The sequence below is a fragment of the Ursus americanus genome, chromosome 24, assembly GCF_024610735.1.
Source record: "Ursus americanus isolate L20-20 chromosome 24, mUrsAme1.1.p, whole genome shotgun sequence".
Classification (NCBI taxonomy): domain Eukaryota; kingdom Metazoa; phylum Chordata; class Mammalia; order Carnivora; family Ursidae; genus Ursus; species Ursus americanus.
Genome location: NC_142150.1, coordinates 6,364,240 through 6,373,337, shown reverse-complemented (window position 1 = coordinate 6,373,337; position 9,098 = coordinate 6,364,240). Strand labels below are relative to the sequence as shown.

The 9,098-nt window shown below is 36.5% G+C and overlaps 1 long non-coding RNA gene across 2 annotated transcripts in view; it reads left to right on the top strand.

Moving 5' to 3' along the window:
* Window positions 1–114: 114 nt before the first annotated feature.
* The window catches only part of LOC123791671 (uncharacterized), a 32,321-nt gene continuing 23,337 nt past the window's right edge, over window positions 115–9,098 (top strand). The window contains exons 1-2 of one of the 2 annotated variants that reach the window (XR_006779471.2): window positions 115–877; window positions 1,895–2,030. This is a non-coding gene — a long non-coding RNA (uncharacterized LOC123791671). The remainder of the gene's footprint in view (window positions 878–1,894; window positions 2,031–9,098) is intronic. The other variant, XR_015721536.1, reaches the window with a different exon arrangement.

The window sequence follows — 9,098 nt, the reverse complement described above, 5'->3', positions numbered from 1 at the left end:
GGCTACTCGCCACTACGGAGCACTCTGGCAGTTGTAGTTTTCTGGCTCACTCCATACCCATCTGAACAAAAGGCATAGTGGGGAGAACTAAAACTACAATTCCCAGGAAGCTCAGCGGCGCAGATCGCGCTGTGTGGCGGGAGTGCCCTCTGAAGTTCCGCCTTTTTCGGCTGGTGGAGGGAGCTTTCTCGCGGATGGGTATGGCGGTGAGCGTTCGTTTAAGCGGCTTCGAGTCTTCGTCGCCACAGAAAAAGGCATTTCGCTGTGAGATGCTGCGCGACTGACAGATGCATCTGTCCTAGTCAAGCACCTACGTTTAAATGTAACGTTTGAAGATTATTGAATCCTCGCTGGTACCGCCCCCCCCCCCCCCCGCGACAAAAACCTTTTAAAAAAATATGGCTTCTACTGTTTCCACCCTCGTGTTCACTGTTGCTCCTAAGGGATATCTAGATGACCGGCGGTGCGGCTTTCTGGAAGATTCTGATGAATATTTTGCCGCTTTGTCATTCTCACCGAAATGAGTTCAAGATGGTGCCAGTTAATTGGCTGTTACGGAAACACGGTCCGCCTGAGGGAATTATGTAAACTGTCCACACAGCTTTTTGTGAAGTGGGAGTGACCCTAACCGACCTCCCTGCTGATATATAGGCATTGTGCTTTTGGGGCGTTCCCTAAGTAAAGCCCCTGTCTGCCAGAAGGCCCTGTATCTTAATTTTCTTTGAAAAAGTTTTTTCGTTGAATTGAGGTGAAGTCCATGTAATGTAAAATTAACCACTTTAAGGTGTACAATTAAGTGGCATTTGGTACATTCACAATGCTGTGCGACCATCATCTCTATCTAGTTCCAAGACATTTTCATCACCCCAAAAAGAAGGTCAGTACCCATTGAGTAGTCCTTCCCCAATCCCCCCACCGCACCCCCAGCAGCTACTAGTCTGTCTACTAAGTGCCGTGTCTAAAGGTTTTATTCAGATGTTGGAGATTCATTCATGCGGTATCAAGGTGTCTGATTTTTTTAACCAGGCCTGAACCTGTGTGCCTTCAGTCCTAACGTTCTGTCAGGATCCTTGTCCTTACTTATTCTGAAGCTTTCTGACCTTGATCAAAAATTTTAATTTTTTTTAAGCAAAAAATCAGCAAATGGTGTGACAATATAGATCTAGTGTGCATTTTGGTGATGAGAGCAGCCTGTGAAACAATGCTTAACTGTCAGCTTCTGAATTTAGCAATTACTGTAGCTTTGACTGCCTCTAGAAAAAATATTACTGTACTAGATTTCAGATCTTTGTACCATTTACAGAACTGTGAGTAGTAGAAAATAGTTCTTTAATTTATTCAGTCCTATATCCAAATTCTGCTCCTTTATTTTGGAAGCAAAAGAATGACAATGCTAATTAGGATTATATGAAAAAAAAATCTCAGATTGGGTCATATTTTATAACCAAGCAAGGGCACCTTAATCAATTAGTTCTTTGGTAAGAATAAAACAAGTGGAAGAGGAGAGGAGTAAGCCCATGAGGAGAAGTATTTTGGGGAAGTGGTTACTTGCTGTTTACTATGAATTAAAATATTTTTCATATTAACTGTGATTCTGCAAAGATTCTATAAATGTAATTACAATGAAATTACAGTTAAGTTACAGAATTTTCTAGGATGAACTACAGTTCAAATCCAAAGGGTTTGACAGACCATAAATATATACAATTTAGAACTTAGCTTTATTAATAAATAAATGAGGTGGCTGAATAGGTAATTTTGAACTACTAAAAGAATTCAGAAATAAAAAAGGACTATCAATAATGTTAGTAGTTACTAAATGGTTCTAACTTAAATTGGTAAATGTCCAGAAGAGTTTAATGAGCTAGCAACCTGCCTTTTATTTCTTTACCAGAATTGTTGGCACCTGGATGACTAAATCGCCACGTTATCATAAATCAAGATCACAAGCCAAAAAGTAACATAGGAAATAAAAAAGCCTGGATCATTTTACCAGATTTTACTCAGTTTCATTACAGAAGGCTATATAGGTAAGGATGGAATTATAGTGCAATAGAAATTCATATATGGCACAGAAACTCAGTAATATCCTTCCTCCTTGTTTTGTAAAAACAAGGAGAAGGTACTCTGTGCAACTGTTCCATTTGGGGGGCAGGGGTGTGGGGGCGAAAGAGATTCTTAAGTAGGCTCCCATGCCTAGTGTGGAGCCCCATGCAGAACTTGATCTCACAACCTTGAAATCATGCCCTGAGCTAAATCAAGAGTCAGATGCTTAACCATGTAACCGACTGAGCCACCCAGGCACTCCAACAACTGTTCCGTCTTAATTTTTTGTTCCTGTATCTTCCAGTACAATGTGCCACAGAGTAGTTAATAAGTTTTTTGAATTAATGAAGTATGAAATTATATAATGTAACAGAGTGGTACGTAGAAAGTCCTAGAAACTCAGCAATAGCCTTCTTTATTGGATAGTAAAGACAAGGACAGGAGGCCCTGTTCCTAATAGCATTTCGAAATACTTACCTGACCATGCCTTTATTTTTTATGGACCCAAAGCTTTAGCATGTAGTAGGCATTCATAAATCTTTGTTGAGTGTGTACATTAATTTTCCTTCAACCAAGAGCAGTCATAACTGAACATAGTTAACAAACCTAAAGAAGACATTAAAGCTCTGGTGAATATGCTCTGTACAAAAAAACTTGCTACTGTTTTATCTGAGACTAAAAAAAAAATAATTTCTGGAGCCATAGTTATAATTACTATTTATTGAATATCCACTATGCACTATATACATTGCTAGGTGCTTCTCAAAGCTTCACAACAATTTGCAAGGATTTTTATTTTATATATGATGAAGCTTAAGAAAAGTTAAATGCTTGCTCATGATCACATAGCTAATGAGTGAATGGCTAATCTGCGATTTAGTCCTTAAATCTGTCTAACTCCAAAAACCTGTGCATTTTCCACTGTGCCAATATAACGCAACATTTATATAGGGAGCTTAGTATGTGTCACACATTTATGTAGGGGGCTTAGTATGTGTCAGGCAGTGTGCTAAATTTGAAGAAAACCGGAATAAATAATGTATAATCCTTTACCTCGAGGAGTTTATAGCTTGGTAGGGGAGGAATGACTAAATGGCACCAGGAAGTTACAGATAAAATGCTATGGAAGCAGTTCATTTTAGTTGAGGGAAATGGGGAAATTCTTCCCTGAAAGTTTTTGAGCTAGATCCTGAAAAAATATGGAAGCCGGGTGGGGCATGCATTCAGGAACAGTTAGTGTCCTGTGAAACTGAAACCTGAAAAACACAGAAGTATATTCTGAGACAAAACTCTATAGGCTGATCAAAGCCTTGAGTTTGAATCTCTCACTCTGTGTGTTCAGATTCAAATTCTCTGTTTCACTGATTTATAGTAACCTTTTCCCATGCTCTAATAGTTACCCAGTTAAACCCATTTTACATATCATAGCCAGACCCATCATCTGAAAATGGAATGTAGAGACTCTCCTGCTCAAAAACTGCCTAGAGCTTCCCATTTTGTACAGAATTAAGTTGATAAAGTTGCTATAATTAGCCTACAATTGAGGGTCTACATTTGACCTCAATCGTCCACTCCAATCTTATTTTCCACTGCTACCTTTTATTTATCTTGGTTAGTCTGTCATCGCTAGTGAAAGTAAAAATAAATGTGCTATAATAGAGGTATGAACAAAGATACAAGTCTTGCTGGCTATTCTAGACTAAGAATCTTTTGAGTAGAATCTAAGCTTAGCAGCGTGACTTGTATATAAAACATGACTCACCAAATTTTTGTGGTATTATATGAATGGATGTGGTCAGAGGGAAGCAGGTTTATATGGTAAGATAATGAATGTTTTATTTTAGACACGTTAATTTAAGGTGTTAGTGGGATACCAAGTGAAACTATCTAGTAGGCAATTAGAAATATGGGCTTCAAAGTTAGGAGACAGCCATATATTTGGAAATCCCCAATCTAGAGATGATGGGTAAATTAAGAGAGTGACTGAGTTTACTGAATGGTCACATAGAAGAGAGTTCCTTGGAAAAGGAAAAAAAAAGAAAAGAACATTTAAGGGTGGAAGTAGCCCAAGATTAACAGATAGATGGAGAACAAGGAGAGGTAAGTATCATTAAAGCCAAAAGAAAAATATTGTAAGAATGCATTAAGTGGGAGACTAAGATGAAACTTATCTTAAACCTGATTTTAAAGGCATCATATAAAGAGAACTGTAGGGCCTAACATACAATCCCGAAGACAAGGTATAAAAAAATAAGTATTTGTGATTGATGATGGTTGATGATGATGAGATGAATTCCCATTCTGGGGCACCTGGGTGGCGCAGTCGTTAAGCGTCTGCCTTCGGCTCAGGGCGTGATCCCAGTGTTCTGGGATCGAGCCCCACATCAGGCTCCTCCGCTAGGAGCCTGCTTCTTCCTCTCCCACTCCCCCTGCTTGTGTTCCCTCTCTCACTGGCTGTCTCTCTCTGTCAAATAAATAAATAAAATCTTAAAAAAAAAAAAAGAATTCCCATTCTGTCCATGGAACATGCACATTTATCACATTGCGACTGTAATTTAAAATATGGTGACATAAATATTGGGTTGGTTATTTTACATATACCTAGAAAGTTAAAAGAATAGAGAATGAAAAGGGAAATGAAAATTTATTTGCTTATAAAATTGCTTCAGTAAAATTGTTGATACGTATCATCTGGTCATAAGGTCTTTAGATACAAAAAGCAGCAATATTCTAATAGTTTTCAAAAAGAATTTGTGACTTTAAATCAATGGTGTTACCTTTTTGGGGGGGCAGGTGGAATTTGAGAGCATTTTATTCTCTAAAATTACTTTGTTGTTCTTGCCAAATATAAAAGTAATCTGTCAATATGAGACTGGCTAAATGAATTATGGTAAATCTGTACAGTAGATAATGTACAGTAGGCATGTAGCCATTAAAAGGAAAGAGGAAACCCTCAAAAATTAAAAATAGAACTACCTTATGATCCAGTAATTGCACAACTGGGTATTTACCCCCCCCCCCCCAAATACAAAATCAGTAATTCAAAGGGATACATGCACCCTACGTTTATTGCAGCATTATTTACAACAGCCAAACTATGGAAGAAACCCAAGTGTCCATTGATTGATGAATGGATAAAGAATATATGGTGTGTGTGTGTGTATTTATATCTCTGTATAATGGAATATTATTCAGCCATAAAAAGAATGAAATCTTGCTGTTTGCAACAACATGGATAGAGCCAGAGAGTATAATGCTAAGCGAAATAGCCAGAGAAAGACAAATACTATATGATGTCACTCGTATGCGGAATTTAAGAAACAAAATAAACGAGCAAAGAAAAACAAAGAGAGACAATCCAAGAAACAGACTCTTAACTATAGAGAACAAACTGATGGTTACCAAAGGGAAGGTGGGTGGGAGGATGGATGAAATAGGTGATGGGAATTAAAGAGTACACTTATGTTGAAAAAAATAAAGTAAAAAAAGGGGGGGGGGATGCTTGGGTGGGTCAGTCAGTTAAGTGTCTGCCTTCGGCTCAGGTCATAATCCCAGGGTCCTGGGATCGAATCCCACATCAGCCTCCTTGTTCAGCAGGGAGCCTGCTTCTCCGTCTGCCTGCCACTCAATCTCTCTCTCTCACACAAATAAATAAGTAAATAAATAAGAAAAAATAAAAATAAATAGAAATAAGTAAATAAAACAGTAAAAAAAAGAGGAAACTTTTTAAGTACTGATGAGGGACAGTCTCCAAGATCTATTGTTGAATAAAAAAACCAAAATGGAGAACAGTACATATATTATATTGTATTTGTATTAAAAAGACAGAAAAGAGTCAATATATATGCATAAAGTATTTCCACAAAGATACCTAAGAAGCTGATAATATTTATAGATTCCATACTTGGAGTGGTGGTGGCTGGGGAGCTGAGGTGCAAAGATGGCAGGGAGACTTTTCACCATATTTTTTGTATCTTTTGAATTCTAAATTGTCTGACTATATCAACCTATTAAAAATTAACCATAAATGAATGCGTAAGTAAATTGGGTTTAAAAAGCGTCAGAGATGCAAAGATAAGCAGACTCATATGGTAAAATAAACCCATTGTAAAAATATGGAAAATAAAGTATAAAGAAATAAAAATCATTCATAGTGTCATAGTAATGAGGTAACCACAGTTAACTTGTAAGTGTAATTCCTTCTAATTTATTTCTTCTAATGATTTGGAGGATATACGTTTTGGTTTTAATACTATTAATGGTTGTATTTTAGTTTTTACTCTAGTCAAGAGTAAAACAATGTCTGTCTCATGACTCCCTATATGTGTGAAGAATTTTGCACTTCTCCTTTTGCCCTGTTCTTCCCTCCCTCAATTCCAGGATAGTATCATTTATGGTTTAGGTGCAGATTATTGTTATTGCATCAGTTTTTATATCACATATATTTTCCATCAATAATATTTGGGCATATGCCTTCAGCCTTTAAAAAATAACAGCTTTATTGAGATATAATTCACATACCACATAATTCACCTATTTACACAATTAAATGTGTTTTGCTTTGTTTTTTATTTTATTTATTTATTTTTTTAAAGATTTTATTTATTTATTTGACAGAGATAGAGACAGCCAGCGAGAGAGGGAACACAAGCAGGGGGAGTGGGAGAGGAAGAAGCAGGCTCACAGCAGAGGAGCCTGATGTGGGGCTCGATCCCATAACACCAGGATCACGCCCTGAGCCGAAGGCAGACGCTTAACCGCTGTGCCACCCAGGCGCCCCTGCTTTGTTTTTTAAATAGGCTCCATGTCCAACGTGGGGCTTGAATTCACGACCATGAGATCAAGAGTCACATGCTCTTCTAACTGAGCCAGCCAGGTGCCCCAAATGTTTTTTAATACAGTCTCAGAGTTGTGCAGTCATTATTACCATCAATTTTATATCATTTTTATTACCTGCAAATGAAACCCTGTATCCATCAGTAGCGACTCTATTTTCCTCCCACTGACCCCAGCCCTAGACAACCACCAATCTACTTTCTGTCTCTATAGATTTGCTTATTCTAGCCATTTCATGTAAATGGTATCATATAACACATGGTCTTTTGTGACTGATTTCTTTCACTTATAATGTTTTCAAGGTTCATCCATGTTGTAGCACATATCAGTACTTTATTCCTTTTCATGGCTGAATAAAATTCTATTGTATGGATATACCACATTTTGTTTATGCGTTCATCACTTCATGGATATTTGGGTTGTTTCCACATTTTGGCTATTATGAATAATGCTGCTATGAATATCTGTGTACAAATTTTTGTGTGAACATGTTTTCAGATCCTCATGGGTATATGCTGGGTCATGTATTACTCTATGCTTAACTTTTTGAGGAACCATCAGACTGTTCTCCAAAGTGCCTGCATCATTTTACAGTCTCATTAGCATTGTATAAAGGGGACAATTTCTCCATACTCTGGCCAACACTCATTGTCTGTCTTTTTGGTTATAACTATCCTAGTGGATGTAAAGTTGCCTTCTGTTTTGAAGCCAAATCTTCAAAGTAGTTTTGTGACAAAAGATGAAGTGTGTAAAGCATTAAGTATACTAATGGCTATATATATTAACGGCTTTATATAAGTCCAGAGAGAAAGGGATAAAAATCTTACTAATTTGCACCAGTGGTTCTCAAGTTTTTGTGTGTGTGGAAGACTTTCTGTGAGTCTGTATTATTGGGTCCTACGCAGAGCTTCTAATTCAGTAGGATTGCGAAAAGTGAGAAAATTTACATTTGTAACAAGTTTCTAGATGCTACTGTTGGTCTAAAGACCAAATTTTTGGAACCATTGATTTAATAAACATGATGGTAATGCTTACTTTGAGCCCAGTTTCTTCCTTAAGTGTTTTACATATGTTCATTTACATAATCTTCACGCAGGTATGCTCTACTATTATATCATTTTACAGATGAGGAAATTGAGGCATGTATAGATTAAGTAACTTGCTCAAGGGAATTGATTACATGAAGGTTGAGTAAGTTGCTCAGGATCAGATGTCTGAAATTATTTGAGCGGATACCTGGTCTGGCTCTAGTATTTATGCTCTTAATCACACTATGTGATGCTGCTAGACATAAAGTTAATTCACATGGTATACATGATGTTCATTGAGTGAAAACTTGAGAATAATCCATTTCTTGCAAATTTGGGATTCTTAGTTCCAAGAAAGAATTCTTTTCTTTTAAGACAATAATCTAAAAAGGCAAGGATTTCCTCAGTGTGCTTACTGCTAATCCATTCATTCATTACTGTGTCCAGTAATTCTCAAAGTACTTTTGTGTTTATGATTCAGTTTTAGGTAACATAGGACTACTGTGAATTATTTTTATGTTAACAAGTATTGTTGAATATCTAAGTAATTGTGTGATCTTGGAGAGTCCCTGAAATTCTCTGGGCTTCAGTTTCTTCATCAAACTGTGCTTCTATGATTTGGATTTAGTTGTCCTGTTATAAAATTCAGATGATGACAATCATTTCTTAGTTGAGAGGGAAATTTAGTTTAGTAGATAGAATTTCCTGTTTTAAGATTTTCTCCCTTGAAATTTTCTCAACTTTGGAAATTACTGATAGAAAAACTCAGAGTTGATCAAGCTGTCTCTGATAACTTTTCTTTTTTTTTATGGACATTTGTGTTTGTGATTGTGGTTTTGTATTCCTTACCTATAAATTACTCATAATTTCTTACACAGCTTTTCCTATTTTGTATCAGTATTTCATGACTTTTTAATAATTTACTAATGTGCAATCATTTAAACTGGTCTGAAGTTTCTAAACTTTGTACTACCTCAAATATTTTGTGATATATCTTGATTATAAACATACTAAGTTCAGAACACTTTACTAAACATTTCTAAAGCATAAGTATGAGACATTATGTTTTCTGCCTTCAAGGAATTTACATTTTAATTGTAACAGTTTTAATTCAGTTTACTGATTAGTAAAATATATCTGGAAAATTTGTCAGACTTGGGCGTGGACAAAAGTGATTACTGGGTTTCC